Source organism: Aphelocoma coerulescens, chromosome 2 (genome assembly GCF_041296385.1).
Source record: "Aphelocoma coerulescens isolate FSJ_1873_10779 chromosome 2, UR_Acoe_1.0, whole genome shotgun sequence".
NCBI classification, from domain to species: domain Eukaryota; kingdom Metazoa; phylum Chordata; class Aves; order Passeriformes; family Corvidae; genus Aphelocoma; species Aphelocoma coerulescens.
Genome location: NC_091015.1, coordinates 116769446 through 116786044, shown reverse-complemented (window position 1 = coordinate 116786044; position 16599 = coordinate 116769446). Strand labels below are relative to the sequence as shown.

The following is a 16599-nucleotide window of genomic DNA, read 5'->3' as shown; positions in this document are numbered from 1 at the left end:
TTTGGGGGGGTCATTTTAAAAAGGTACTGTCAAAGACTCAACCAATTTATGTAAGCTACCTATTCCTGTGGAAAAGGATGTGCCTGAATCCAGTCAACAAGACTTATCTCACTTCCACCAGCATAAGTGTAGCTGGGCTCCACCAATAATGCTTGAGGCCGATGATTTCCCTACCAGCTTACTTCTCAGCTGCACAGTCTGAAACAGCAGAAAAACATTGGTTTATTTCCACTCCTGATATTTAACTTTTTTCACCTCTTACCTGGACTTGTGACTCCCTTTTGTATTGTATATTCACAGACTGCCTTGCTGTGTTGGAAGATAAATGCAGAAAAAGGAGCTACTGCTTTGCTATAAGGTAAACAATACCTAATCCTATTTATTTTCTTCCTAAAGTACTGAAGATTTGGCTCCATCTTATATTCTCTGCCTTCAGTTTGTGAAAAATAACTGTTGCATAAGGCGTGAATAATATTGTGTTATATAAATATCTTGTAGTATATGAACATGAAAGTGTATATTTATGGAGTGAAAAATGCGTAAGAAGCTAATTGCTTTCTTCCACTTTAACTTAGTGGGAGTTTTCTCCAACAGTTTCTAACTATACTCTTTAAAGCTTAAGTGTTTTCCACTTTTGGGATTTGGGAAAAGCTGGCAAAATTCCTTGAACTTCAAACCTCACAAAATGAATATAATTTCTCCCCAGTTTCTTATGTCCTCACAGACATGAGCTACATGAGAAGTCTCCTGCTATCATGCTGCTTTTCAAATTATTAGTGTTGTATCTGAAATTTAAACCAGTAATGAGACAAGGAGGCTTGGGAGATATATGCCATAGTAACAATATCATGTTGATGCTGCATTCTACTATTCCCTAGTTGCTACAGCAGTGGTGGCTAATTCTACGTCAAATGGAATATTTGCTATTAAGCTGACTTCCCTATGTTTCTTTACGCAGCATTGTGGAAGTCCTTTATTTTCCAGCTGGGTTGTTTTCCTTTGATGTTTCTTTGTTAGTGAGTATATCCCTTCTGTTTTGGGCATGCAGAAAAGCTAAAGTAGAAAGCCAAAACTAAAACTGAAATAATTACCATTCTGTACTTTTATTCTCTGAAGGGACTAGCTAGCATAAGAGATTTGTAAGAGCTTTTATATCCTTTTGAATCCAGCATAAGGCAGTTGTCTACTATTTACCCATAATTCTGCTTTTTTTTTTTTTTACTTATTCTTTTATGCTTAGTTTTTGCCTATTTTAGAAGAAATACATTTTTTTAAAGAAAATATTATTATTTAAGGTAACTTAATCTAGTTGTTTACCAAGGCAAGACAAAGTGGTTTAAGTGTGTCCCTTGCTACTTCAGGCAAGATGAACATGTCTTTCAGAAGGCTTGCCTTTATCTTTGCCTTCAAATGTTCATGTTTTACTGAGGTACCACAATAAAGAAGCCAGCCTGCAATGTCACCACCTCGAGGTATTTCCGTGATTTCATTAAAATGCACCTTTCTGAAAACTCAATCAAGATTACTTTTCTCCTTAGCAAAACATAAAAATGCTTTTGAACAAAACAGAAAGGAAGAGGCCAAACTAAAAGCTGTGGCTCAAATTAGTTTTGAAAGCCAAGGAAGTGAAACTGCCTTGGGAACTCTTTCATGCATGATTTTTATCTGTCTGTAGAAGTATGGAGAGGAGCCATTTGTTACAGCATCTATTTATTACAGAAGCAGCCTTTTCCTGGCTTTGATGACTTTATTTCCCAACAGAATTACCCCCTTACATAATGCACTGACAAAACTGCAACTCTACAACTCGATGTAGAACACACATTTGCACTACCATCAGAGAAGTGTCACTGTTATGTAATTTATCGGCACAGGCAGAAATTAACCTTGCAAATAAGAAAAGCCAAAGATGAGAGCGACAGAGAGAAGACAGGATGCTTTAGGTCAGTTGCAAGCAACTTTAATTAAGCTTTCCTTGGATTTCTGCACTTGTTTCCCTGTCTTCTTGCATTGAAAGGAAACCTCCCACTGCCGCTGCTCTATGCTGCATTCATCACAGGGGTGACCATGGGATCGCTGAACTCGAGGCCACCAGCACTTGAACCAAGGAAAAATGCAGTAAGATATGAAAGCAGACATTGGTCTGTACCACCTGCCTGCACTCCATGAGCTGAGACAGTGAGTTGCCTTAAGGGGAGAGGTGGGAGCTGCAGTGCAGGTAACGCTAAACAGGCACCAGGTAACCCCAGAGACTCCAGCCAGAGGGAAAGGGACTCTGGGCTGTGGAGCATGCAAGATGTGTCATACTGTAAATCACAACTCTGTGGCAGTTGCTGTGGTAACCACACCTTTTTAAAACCAGTTGGCAGATAAAACATTTATACACTCTCACACCCTTCCTTTGCACATAGGTGAAGGCTGCAAAAGTGTACATTCCTCACTTGGCATAGGCTTTTATTTTCCTTCCATGAATTCTCTACCACCACTTCCCCAAGTTACTCAAGACAGGTCTTCAAAGAAAGAGATACAGACTAGTTTCCCCAATTTCTCTGTACAGCAGTGAATAGTGGCAGCTACTCAGAAAATAAAAAAGACAAAAAACTTTAATCTTTTGTCTTTTTCTTCTTTCCCAATTTTCTCAAGTTTATGAATGCATTGTTCCTAACTTGAATTTCCACTGAGCTGTCTTGTTTGTTTTGATACATAGACAGTTCTTTTTCATGATTTTACAGAAAAAATGTTAGCACATTGCAGTGCTTTATTACTTTTATTATTAGAAGATACTATGCTAAATGTATCAGTACAATTCCTTATCAACTAAAGATCTCCCACAGCACAATAAATCCTGATGCTCACCCCACAGAGGACAAATGTAGGACCTGTATTTGAACTTGATCCCAGTTCACTCTAAATGACTTAGTTTGGCATGAAGAAACCCCTAACACCCTTTGGTGTTCCATGCAATGGAACCATCATTGCAACCTCTCCTTTGACCTTTCTCTTGGTGTGCTAGATCTACTCTCCTCCATATCACTTAGAAAAGACAGAAATGGAGAAGCTCTGGCAAAACCATTACCAAACCCAACCATTAGGTTGTACAAGGACACAATTCATGAGCAAACATTTCTGTTACACTGAAATACCAGAAGTGTCCTACAAGAGACTTCATGATATTCCACAAGGCAACCTAACACAGCCGAAAAGCTTATGGATGGATTGTTTTACATGTACAAAATTCCTGTATGTTCCCAGGGATTCTGTGTAGTTATTAATGGATGAATTATCACAAAAGCCTCATGGCTAGCTGCTGCTGAAGGTCAGTTCAGTGTGCTTGACTAGGCCTGAAAGCATGATATTACAGGCTCATATGTAGAATGGAATTCCAAACACCAAGCTCAAGATGCATAGAATTTTAGCTTACTGTCCTCAGGAGTTTGAAAACAGAAAGCTTATCTGTGGTGTCATGGGGTCTGTATTATGCTCCTTAGTACTAATCAGTATTAAGTCAAAAGGAAGAAAAAACACAATAAATAAATAAACACTGCTCCTTAAGAAAACCAAAGTACAACAAAACACAACCCCCAGCCATTTCTATATTTCTTAGAGGGAAAAAACATGACAGAAAACAAGACAAGCATGTCCTGTGCTAATCTGTAGAAATATATTAAGAATTTATTTAAAAGATCCCTTACCAAATAGATGCCTTGTTGAAGTCGAGAGTGAGACCTTACATACATGGTTGTTTGCAACTATCAGAGGCTATTTGTGACCAAAAAAAATTACCATCAGAGACCAAGATGCTTGCAGAATCAGAACTGAAACTGAGGGTTTGGTAGAATGAAAACACTGGAGGCTAAAATGCTGCCATGGCTCCTACAGCATCTGTATGCTCATGCATGAGAATTCAGGACCTAATTTATTTTTGATGATATTTACAAAGAGGAGACAAATTTGAACCAATATTGTCATTACAGTTTCCTCATTTTGAAGGAAGAATAGAAAGCAGCCAAAGCTGTTTCTAGCCAAATCATGGGAAGGAGATAAACGTGCATTCTCACCACCAGTTGTGCCAGTGGAAGGTGGCACCATCTTCCTGCCAGTGCACCCAGCTGTTCACTAGCAGCCAGTGCTGGGGATTTCTGCCGTCCTCAAATCCCCTGCCATCAAAACGCACGAAGACCAATCTTTGCAGCTTGAACCAAGATAGATAATTTTGCTTGATTTGGAAGGGTTGCTCACTTGTACAGCCCTGCCAACAAAAATGAGGGAGAGTGACGCTGGCATGGGGTGGGGAAAACAAGACAGGTTAGCAGGCAGAGGGGTTTCCTGCCTGCAATTTAAGTGTTGGTGAGATTACTACTATTTTTATTCCTTTTTTAATTTCTTAAACATGAAATATTTCTCCAAATTAACATCTCAGAGTTAATCTAATGTTGAAAAACAGTATTGAGGATTATATCACAGGCAGAGTATAGCCTATCTTTTTAAAAGGGTAAGTATGTGTCAGTGAGCCAGGAGTTCAGGGGATGATATTCTGTTCAGGAAAGATGGTGCAGCTTCACTGACTTTGTCCTTTAATGCCTACCTGCAAGGATCTTCTGCATTCTCCATGTGTAATAGATGATCATTCCTCAACCACTATGGGAGGTGGTACTCATTATCTTCATTTCATGTGGTACACTCCCCAAGGCATTTATATTATTTCCCCTACATCTGATTAAAAAAAAGTCAACAGCAACAACAAAAAAAACAAACAGCAAAAAAAAAGGGCCCAAAATCCAAAAGCAAACAAACCCCATTCTCCCACTGTTTGCCACAAATCAAAAAATCCAAAACAGCAATAAAAAATTTATTTCACTTATATATTATTACTGTAATGCTCTACTCATTGATTTTATTAGCAGAGAATTAAAGTGTATGATAAGATTATTGGTGTCACTTGCAAAGCTGGGATTTTATCTTATTCATCTCTTGAATGTGTAACCATGTTTGCTTTCAGTGTAACCACATTTGCTTTCATCAGGAGGGAGTCTGGCTTATTATCTCAAATGCTATTGCCATAAAGTAAGTGCACAAAAATCCCAGGAAGAAATGCCTTCTGCCTTTCATAAAACAGAGGTTGCTTTGCACTAATGAACTTGCCTGTTAGTGGAAAAGTGAAAAAGATAAGAAGCAATAATGTCCTTCAAGGAGGAAGCAAAATGAAGCTTCCACACACGTTGCCATGACATTTTCTACAAATAATGATTTCTGTCTATGCTATCCCAGATATCAAAACCACTTCTAATGCTGTTGCTATAACAAAGCACCCTGCTTTGGGAAAGATCTTTTACCCCCCTTTTTCACTAGTGGTTCATATGCAGCATGCCTTCAAACCCTGTTAAAGCCTGAAAAACAGCACTTACTCACTGATGATTCCACTATTGATTCAAAGGCATTCAAGTTATTATTAGTCTCTGTCTATGGATGCATCATCACTAGTACTAGCTGACTTCCAGTGGTAATAGTCCACCTCTGTGAGACTGAAATTGTCAATATCTCAAATCAAAACAGTTGGCTTGAGACCAACCTAGATCGATAGAGCTGATGGATGATGCACACTCCCACCCCACTTAGACTGGCAATACAAGAGATTTTAATGTTTTTTTCATTCTGTAGTTCCTACAGCCCAGTCATTAACACTCTGGGATAATTGGGGTTGATGGATTATTGAAGTGAGCACAGTGCAACTGAACCAAGGTGACTCTTTCCCCACACTTGTGTCTAACCCTCGCTAGAGGTAGTGCAGCCTGAGCAGCTGCGGTGTTCAGCCCATGCCAGGTATGAAGCAATTCAGCTCTGCCTTTTGCTTTGTGATCATTACAGCAGGTCAATGTTGCTGCACACTGCATCAGGAGAGAAGCAAAAGGAAGGGACAAAATAGACAAGGAATAGAAAATACTGTAGGGTAGCAAGAAAAGTCTACCATCAGCTACTGTGATCCTTGTCATGTTCCTTTTCTTCAGCCCTCATTTTTTTATTAGCATGCCCTCCCTTCACTGTTTACGACACTGTTGAACTTTCTGTGTAACTATTTATGAATTAGGCTTATTCTGTAACTCTTCTAACAGTTTAGGAACAGCACAGGGTGTCTGGAATCCTGCTGAGCCTGAGAGGTAACTAAACTAGACTCTGAATGGATTAGAAAAGAAAATTTATTTTTGGCTGAGTATAAAAGGTAGTTTCTGAAGACTGAGGAACTGAGAAATGTCATTGTGAAACAGAATGACTTCTGATGCAAAAAATTTTCCTTTTTCTGCTGTTAAATACAAGAGACATGGGTTGTCTGCATTTTAAAACTTGATTGTTTTTTCCTTCTAAAAAATAAAACCACTTAGAATCCCTATTTTCATCATATACTGGTTATTAATGATTAAGTGTGGCTATTAGACTGATAACATTTGCCATAGGTTAGATGTTCTTAGGCTGTGGAATTATGTTAGAAGTAAGCACAGAAATACCTGCAGCACTAGGGATATCTGCAACGCCTGACACACTCCCTGTAAAAAAGGATTTTGTACAAAGAGATTAGCAAACAAAAAAATTTAAAAACCCCAACCTTCCCAATTTTGAGCCTCAAGGTGTCTATGAAGGCCTAAACTAAGCCAACTCAAACTCAGATCCTCCTTCAATTGCTATAAAAACAGCTTTGGATGCTTTGAAGTCCATGACCTAGTCCCAGCTTTTAATTGAGGTTGATGTTCCAAGTCACACTACAAAAGGTAATCACAGAAACAAAATAGTTGGGACTTATGATGGGCATCAACTCCTCTCCAACAGTGCTCAGGTTCAGACCAAAGAGTGTCATATACCTAAGAAATCAGATTTCACAAAAGCACTGGGCTGCATTTACCTGCAACAAATGTTTCCTTTGAGGCACCCTTTTAATTCATAATATGACTAATTTTTAAATCGATCCAAGGTCTGCAAGAACAAGTCCTTTCATCTCTAAAATTTAAACCTCAAAATATTTTTTTCTCCTGTCTTCTTGAGGACACTGCCAACCACTTTCCTCAACACTTTAATGCCTTAGAGCATCCTTGATCTTGCTCCTGTGAGAGCACTGCTTTTTTAGTCTTATGCAGACGTTTAAAAAGGTAGCATCTTATCAACATACTATGCGCGTAGTAGGAAGTTGAGAAGGTCTTCTCTCCAGAAACCTTCTCTACTTCTCAGTTTTCTCCGCTGAATTCAACATCAATAGCTTTCCACAGAACGGCTTGCCATTTTAATGTTGTTGTAAGATCACAAGCAGCAAAGGTCTTCTAACACGAATATAGTGCTTTCCTCTTCAATCAGCAACAACCCCCACCAAGCCCTCTGTACTTTTTTTTTTTTTAATTTTTGATGTGTATTTCAGAACTGAGAAATCAAAGTCAGTGTCTTTCAAAATGAGGTCATGCATAGCTCCAAAATTATTTCCCTGCCAGACTTCCATTTTCAAATAAAAATAGAAGAGCAGAATTTATTTTTACAGCAGAGGAATAGTCTCTGTTCAGGGTAGAAATTTTGTTTATTCAAAAATCTGAAAACAAACATCTGGCTCCACAGGGAAGACCAAACTAGCGAAAAATATCAGTTCAAAAGACAAAAACAAGAAGTCATTGCTGGCAACTGGAAAAAGGAAGTTGAACAGAGAATATTATGCAGCTGATACTAAAACAAGTCCTGCCAAGCTCCAACAGTAATACTTCACATTCCACAGGTTGTGTCCTCAGAGGCATTCAATAGTGCACGCCGGAAATTTCCCACTTCAGCCTTGGAGTGTTTTAGTTCAGTCATAACATAATAACTCAATTTTATAGGGCACTTTGACATTGTAGGAGAAAGTAATTTACAAACAGGGGGACATGATGTGCTCCAACAGGAAGCCTGCTACCTCACAGCTCCTACTGACTTATTAATTTCAAAGGAAAAGAGAATGGCAACTGCAGCCATAACAAGTGTTTTATTCTCTTTTCAAAGTCTACCACCCATTAATGAAACTAGAGAGAAAGAAACTTTCAATGACCATAACACACTAAGATGCACTCTACACCTCAACACGTGCAGCACCCAGAGTAGTGGTGGCAACACTTGCTCAGGCCCTGCCTTGAAACAGCTTATTTTGTACTGTTTTAAAACATTTATGTGTCAAAAGGATGGATGAAAGCATCACCAGCAAGGCAATTTCCTGCAAGATCCCAGAGTAAGTTGCTTCTATACAATGCTAGCAGTGGGTTCTGCTGTTCAGCCCGTCATATCCAAACAACATCATTCCTATCATTATCCCCACCACACTGTACTGAAATAGTTATTTCAGTGGCATACAGGCATGTATTATGTTCTTTTGTCAATCTCTTTAATAGTGGAATCAAAGCCATTTTTGCTGTCTGATCTTTCTTACTAACTTTGTTGTTTTCCAGCTCTTAAGCCAGCCATCAACATCCTCAAGAAGCAGCTCCCAAACAAGCAATATATATGTGTAAGGTCTCAGAGCTGACTGGGAATTACAAGACTGTAAACATTCATTACTGGTGTGGTACAATTTTTTGTTCCTGCTTGGTTAGATCTGAGTGAAGTTATCCTTATGTTGGTAAACAGCCTCCTGAAGTCCTCCTGAGGTTAAATAACTTCTAAAACTGACTCTGCATCTTGTCCCTTTCAGCTACTACTTCAATTCCTCTTAATTTTTATTTAAAAGAAAACGCTAAAAATTCAGAAGTTTTCAGTGCACTCTAAGTTTTATGCATAGTGAAGGTTTCTTATCCATCCGTTTTAATTTTGTTTTACAGAAATGTTGGCCCAAAAGGAATCTATTTATTCCATCTGAGTAAAGTAGCCTGTGTGTACAATATTGTCAAATTGCAGTGCCATGCTGATTATAGCATCATAGTTGGCTATCTGTATGTTGTATGAAAGGCACAATCACTCTGCAGTGTTGCAGTCAGAGCTAACAGGCTATTCAAATTCTTAACTACCAAATGTCAAACACTGTCCTTAATATCCAGACTTGTTTGCAGCTGTCAGAATTATAGACACTTTCTCCTTAAGCAAATCTTTCTCAATCTTTTCAGAAGCAAGGAAGAGATCAGCAAGAGTCAAGACAACGGTTATTACTCCCTAGAGAGACATAAAAGAACCCAAATTTTACTAAGTTCTTAATGAAACTTGATTTCTCTTCTTCCCCTTGAGAAAAACCCAATGTAAACTTAGTTATATAGAGTCTAACCTGATCAACAAATAAAACATTCAATTTAATGGCCTTTGTTGCAGCCATGGAGCTTGTGCTGGGTTTTTTGATAACCCAGTACTAGGCCCACTCACAGAGAATGGTTCCAAAAATCAGCTGAAAATGCAAGGTTTCATAAAGTCCAAAGCTTTAATTCATCAGCCCTGACTTAAGTGTGCTTCTCTCCTTCACTGTTTCCCCCACTTTAAATATTGTTTCACTTCCAAGATTAAATTTTCATAATGACACTATATTTTTGTAGTTCAATTTTCCTGCTTAGTGATTTCAAAACAGAATATTTTCAACTGTTATTTTACCGAGTGTAAAGTCTTCCAAACGGTAGAGCTTTGGCCCCCTTACTGTTTGATAGTGCCAAAAGCTGTAGCTTACAGACATGCCAAAAATATGTTGTCATACTTCAAATAGCATCTTATGTTTAGCATGATCATTCCAACATAGAGAAGATTTTGGGCAACAATTGGCACCTTTGTGTTTAACTTCAAACAACACCAGAGAGATCTGTATTGTAGACAAACATTTACTGTTCTCTGAGATCAGAGACCTATTCAAGGTCAACTGAGCAACAGATTTGAAACAAGAAATTTTTGACTATTTCTAGCAGCCTTGGCTACATAGCTTGCAAGTTGTTGATTAGCAACATTTTATTGCCATGAAGTTATGCTAAAACCGTGACAGACATTGCTGCTTCTGTATAAACAGTGCATGAGAAGTGATTGCTGTTCCACTCAGGCACAGCGTGATAAGGCACAAAAGAAATGTAAAAAGGAAACATACAGCCATAAAAATAGTGCACCACTTGCTTAAAATTTTAGCTGAAATTTTAAATACATGCAGAAAGCGGATAACACAACCTTGTAATGATTGTAATAATTATCAAGTATGCTTTTTGAAATTGTAAAGCTAATGACATTGGACCTTGAGCAGAGACTAAGCAAAGAAAGCAGCAATTGTAAAGCAATTAACTTTGTTCTACTGCTGTAACTTTTTAGGATAATATTAAAAGCCACTTGCCATTTTAGACCTTTAGAGAATAATGAAAGCCTAGGAGATATTATTCAACCAAGAGAAAATTTCGCTTAAATGTGTATTTCCTTATTATTATTTGGAGTGATTAGATCCTACTTTGAGCTCAAAGAACAATCTCGTGCTGGTGTAAATGGCTGGTGAGATATTAAACTTTTGTTACAGGTCATGTTATACCTTGTTTGGACTGGGGCATTTAACTCTTTGCTTTAAGTAGTTAGATAGCTTTAAAAAATAGCTAGACATATCATAATTGAAAGGTTAAATGCAAGGGATTTCATGAATAGAGCACTCTGGCTTGAGAGGCTCCATTAGTATTATATGAGAACCAAGGCAGAGAGGAAGCAGTAGAAAAGGTATTGTTTGACCAAAGTGAAAACATCATATTTGGGAAGCTCTGTACATGAGCTTGAATGAAATACCTAAGCATTTGCAACAGAACATATTAGCAAAGATTATTGCCAGGCTTGGAGAAGTAATTCCAGGGCAAAGCACCTATGCAGCCCGTGTTGGTCTCTCTTCTGCATCTCCCCTGATGACTTTGAGGAAAGAACAGATATAGCATTCATATAAAAACTGTGGAAAAAAGGAGGTACATAGATGACACCAAGATGAAGAAGCAGCAAAATACTCTAGAGGACAAAGCCAGTGTGACTATGATAAATTGAACAAACGGTGCGAGAAGATGAAAGACAATAAAGAATGAAGTGATTGATTTTCTATTGTTTAATCTAACACCTAGCTGCAAAAGGACCACAGCCTCCAAGGACTGGAGTTTCAAGTGCACAAGAACTAAGTAGGAGTCCTTCTTACCAAAACCACCATCTAATGCATATGAAATTGGGTAGATGTGCTGCATTTATGAAAGGAAAATGGTCTTTTCTACTTCACACTGATGACAACCACCACTGAGTCTCCAGTTTTGAGCACTACACTTAGAGAGACAGAATAAAAGGCAGTAAAATAAGACACCAAGTTGCTCATTCCTGGTGTGAGAAGGGTCACTAGTGTGAGAAGGGTTTCAGGTTGTTTGGCACCTGAAGGGCTGACTCCTAATGTAGCTGCCATCTCTCCCACACTTCCCATTTCACCTAGCAGCAATGATCCATCTCCATCTTTAGATATGCTCTATCTCCCCTTGCCCTACTGTGTCTTTGATCTCTGCATAGGAAGTGTTGAATTGTTTTATTTTCTGTTCTCATGTAAATATGACTGTACTTGAATTGTACTTTCCAAACTGGAAATACACATTGAAATCAAGGTGCACTCTTAAGTCTGAATACCCCAGATTCATATTGCTCAAATGATAAAAAGTTTTGTGGTTATCAATAGTACTAACCAAAAAGATTAAATCAATAAACTGATATTTTAGCCTTCTTGTGCTTAATCCCCAGAAGGGAGGTAGTTGTATGTGTTGACACAAATAAACAAATAGGAAACAATCTTCCTAGACTACTAGAATAACAGTTGGATTGCATACTACTAGAATAACAGTTTTGTGTTTAAAATTTGTCCAACACTTTCCTTGGATTGATATTCATGCCGTATTCATCAAATCATGCAACTCATGCAAACAGCCTTGAGGGGAAAAAAAAAATTACCTATGACACTGTGGTTCAAATATTTCAGTGCAGCAGCTTCCCATCCAATTAAATTTTCATGCCTTGGGTCGAGTTCTAAATCAGATAAAGTTTTTTGTGTTGTTCTGTACACTATCAACATTGTAATAAACACCCCATCTTTGAATTTTATGCCATTTAAAAAAAAAAAAAAACACCAAACCACTTTTCATGGAGCACTGTTACAATAATTCTGTACTTTAGTTTAAACTCTAGTTTGTGTGAACAGCATTGTCAACCTACGTGTTCCCTTACTGCATGGCTACTCTGCTAACTGCTTACTTGTTATAGCAAAATAAATTTTTAAAAGTGAAATCTTGCGCCCCACATATAAATATTTTATGTTTTGTATTCTTCTTGGCTACCTTACTATTGAAAAGGCATCATGCTAACATATAATGAGACTAATCCTTGTGTGGACCTTTGTCTGGCTTTGCCTGAAATATCTAAAACTACAACTGAAAAGTTTGAGTGTTCATTAAAGAGCAGAATTCTGCAGGGCCTTTCAAATAATTCCAATTCCATTAAGTGATGCCATTGAGATGTGAAATACATGCACTTCTTTAAACTATAAAACAACCTATAAGATTTGTTTTCAAGGAAAAAAAATCTTTTATATCACCAAAAACTTGGTTGCTTCTCTTCATGTTTGAGGTTTGTTATATTTTTATATATGTAGAACAGCAGAGTCCAAGACCACCATGATCCTCTCTGTGTTCACATTTCAAGGAACTAATGTGGCTCATGTATTACCCCAACATTTTCAGAAGGGGCATTTGTGTACTTCTTTTTTCAAATTCGATGTTGATCTAAATTATGGTTATGAGCATCTTAAAAAAAAAAAAAAAAGAAAAATCAGGAACAAAGTTTTGAGGGGGTCAGTGTTCACCTTTCACTCTGCCCCACTTTTAAAGATATCCAATACTCCCACATCAGAGTGGTTTGATGCTTCCCTGAGAGGAAGGGAGACAGAAAAGTGGGTGGGATGGGAAACCAAACACATGTCCTCCTAGTCCAGAGCCAGCTGGCTCAGTCCCTAGACTGAATTTTTCAAGAGTGAACCAGTAATTCTTCTCCACAGGGAAGTAGTGGGGAGATCTACATTTTTCCTGTCTCTCCTCCACCTGTGGATATACTCTCTAAACTTTTGGCAAGCTAAAACACAACTAAAGATAGTAATGTTTTCATTAGCTTTACCCTGCCTTGTATAATTTGACCCAAACTGCCAGCACTTCAGAGAGTTTGAACACACACTGATTCAGAACAAGAATAGACACTTCATGAAGGTGGATGCTTACCTTATCACACAGAATAGTTAGGACCTCTGGAGATCATCTAGTCCAACCCCCTGCCAAGGCAGAGTCACCTAGAGCTGCTTACAATAGGAACACATCCAGGTGGACTTTGAATGTCTGGACTCTCTCCAGTATCAGAATGCTTTGGGTTGAAAGGCACCTTAAAAATCACCTAGTACCAAACCCCTTTCCATAGGCAGGGATACCTTCCTCTAGACCAGGTTGCTCAAAGCCCCAGCCAGCCTGGCCTTGGGTGTTTCCTGGTCTGAGGCACCAACTGCACCTTTGGGCAACCTGTCCCAGTACTTCACCACCTTCACAGTAGAGAATTTCTTCCTAATATCTAATATAAACCTACTCTCTTCCAGTTTAAAGCCACTGTCCCTTGCCCTGTCACTACATGCCCTTGTCAAAAAGTCTTTATCTATCTTGTGGATCCCCCTTTACCTAGTGGAAGGACACAATAAGGTCGTGACAAAGCCTTCTCTTTTCTGGATTGAACAATCCCGATTCTCCCAGTCTTTCCTCATAGGAGAGGGTCTTTATAGTTCTAATCATCTTGGTGGCCCTCCTCTGGACTAATCTCAACATGTCAATGCTCCTTCTGTGCTGGGGACCCCACAGCTGGAGGCAGTATTCCAGGTGGGGTCCCACCTGAGCACAATGGAGGAGCAGAATCCCCTCCCTTGGCCTCCTGGTCACGCTGCTTTTGATGCAGCCCAGCATGTATTTGGCTTTCCAGGCAGCAAGTGCAGATGGCTGGGTCATGTCCAGACTCTCACCCACCAGCACCCACCCCCAAGCCCTTCTCAGCAGTGTTGCTCTCAATCTGTTCCTCCCCCAGCCTGGGTTGATACTGCAGGTTGTCCTGACCCAGGTGAAGCACCTTGCACTGGGTCATTTTAGAAGACATGAGCTCGCCATGGATCCACTTCTTGAGTTTATCCAAGTCCCTCTAAATGGCGTCCTGTCCTTCAGGAGTGTCTGTGTCTCTCTTGTACTGCAGAGCAATGGGACACAACGCTACTGGCTCCCCACGAGTGGTTTTGCAGTACTAGGCCAATATACACAGAATGTGGCAAGTCTTCTGCCATGATTTCTGACTTTCTTATGTGAATGCTGCTTACAACCTTCTAGTTTACCTTATGGTCTTACTCTTTCACACAGTCATTCAGCATTTGGGCTGAGCAAGTGTAACAAGTTCTAATAGACACTGGACACCTCACAGTATCTGCCACTGACATTTTTTTTAAAGAGATAAACATCTACCCTTGCATTAAGCAGAATGTGGAGATCTTTCCATTATGGTTTCCTCTAGCAATACAGCAAGAGGTTTGCTATCTTTGCTGTTGCTCTTAAGCACAATGATGTTTTACAGAAAGCTGGGCTGCACACAAGAACACTGGGGAGAAGTCAGGGCCTTCTCAAAAAAAATCATTTAAAAGAATAGCTGACAGAACAAAAAGAATCAGATACTGGGTAATAGCTAGTTGAAATGCTGCCTCATTTTACAGTTCTCTAATGAGTTGCACTGTAACACAGTGACTGAAATAACTTTAGGTAATGGGACTACCTCTATTAATCTACTTATAAGGAAGCTGTTCATTAATTAGGGTGGACAGAGCAATCACAGGGTTGCTGAACAAAAGTAATACCAATTCACATTGTTGACAAGTATCTAATTAGAAATTAATGGCAGAAAACTGTCCAAATATATAAGCCCCATCTATCAGAGAAGCACATAGCACAGGTGTACATAATGAGAGAATCTAACACATCCATCTTCAAAATAGATTCAGGAATCTGTTTAAAAAACATTAACCCTTCAATACACAACTAGCTCAAAGCAAGAGCCTTGTTAAAACCATGTCATTACTTCAATTGTGAGTCCTTTGTAAACCTCCAAATTTTTACTTACTTGAAGATTTGCAACCTCAAATCTACCAAACAATAGAATACTCCAAACCCCAGCTTGGCAACCAAACAAAAGCATAAACACCACCCAAACCCATAAGCACACAACACCCAGGAGTTATCAAGCACTCCAAACAGAGATTTTCTGGAAAGAGGATTTTTGGAACCCCTCAATGTCTTCTGTGCAATAAGGAGAATGTAAGTCTAGCCCAACTTCTTTAAGAGATGCTTTTACACCTTGGGACAGTATGCTAAGAAAAATTATTTATGCAAGACTAACCTAACTATCTGTACATGTGCTTAAATATCTGGATTTGTTTGGGTTATTGTTTAAACTTTGAGAAAGTTGAATATCCGACAGTGGTATCTTCTGCCACCCATCTCAAGCAGGGCACAATGAACACTTAACAAACAGTTCATTCATCTGGAAATACTGATATGCTTTGAAGATTGAAAGACCAAGGGCTTGATAAGCAAGCATATTGCAGTCCATATCTTACCTCCTCAACAATTTTTTATTTTTCAATAATAAGCCACATTTATTAATCCCATATCTCCTAACACATCATGTAGAACTAAGTAATTAGTGCAACATCTTTCATAAGCTATGTTAATAAACCCTAGCATCTCTGTGCATGCTTTGGGAGAAATTCAATAAGCAAAAGGACTTAAACTCTCAAAGAACATTTGAGAAATTCATGTGTGAGACAATTTGAATTCAGGGAGACCTGAATTCACCTCTTTGCAGGTCTGTGTTCTGGCAGTGTGACGGGGCCAGACAGCTCACCTTTGGAGACAACAAAGGTATGTTCATTCCCTTGAGATGTGTTAGCCTTCTCAAACAGGGCAGGGATCTCCATCCATCAAAAGCCCTAGACACCGACAAAGCCAAGGTCCATCAGGAAAACTGTATATTGACAGTATACTTCAAGACAGCTTGAGGCACATCTCATTTGCTCATACTCAAGGTACACTTTCCCACACACCACTAGCAGTCTGTACTTGTGAGGAGTAGGACTTTGTCACTGTCTTGATTCCTCTCCTGGCTTTGCTCCTGTGACAGATTAGGATTCACAGCAAATGACACAGGTATAAGGCATGTGGGGTGAGGCACTACAAGAGAGTTTTGTAGATCCTTTGGACTAGGCAACATTTTCTGGCTGTATTTTACATGCAGGTATTTGGGTGCTCAGCCCCAGAGGTTTTCAGCTTGTCCTCTAGTTTGCTAGAATGAACAAGAAAGGGTTTGCTTCTTTTTTAAACTAAACTATTTTTTCTTTAGTAGATGCCTGTGTTCTGATCTTCAGCTGTCCAGAACTTGTTTCTACTAGTGTAATAGACAATTCTCACAGGCAGAAGCAGCCTCTGGCATAAGGGAAGGGCAACACCCAGGCCAGATTTGGAAGGTGACAGGCAGGTAGCCCACACCCATTTGGAGGCACAGACAGACTCCAGCTGCATCCCACAGAGCACACAG

The 16599-nt window shown here is 39.1% G+C and overlaps 1 long non-coding RNA gene across 1 annotated transcript in view; it reads right to left on the bottom strand.

Annotated features, from left to right (window-relative positions):
* The window catches only part of LOC138105882 (uncharacterized), a 38087-nt gene that overhangs the window by 3111 nt on the left and 18377 nt on the right, over positions 1 to 16599 (bottom strand). Inside the window, exons 2-4 of the long non-coding RNA XR_011148764.1 lie at positions 6501 to 6539; positions 4586 to 4713; positions 4059 to 4249 (exon numbers count right to left, since the gene is read on the bottom strand). This is a non-coding gene — a long non-coding RNA (uncharacterized lncRNA). The remainder of the gene's footprint in view (positions 1 to 4058; positions 4250 to 4585; positions 4714 to 6500; positions 6540 to 16599) is intronic.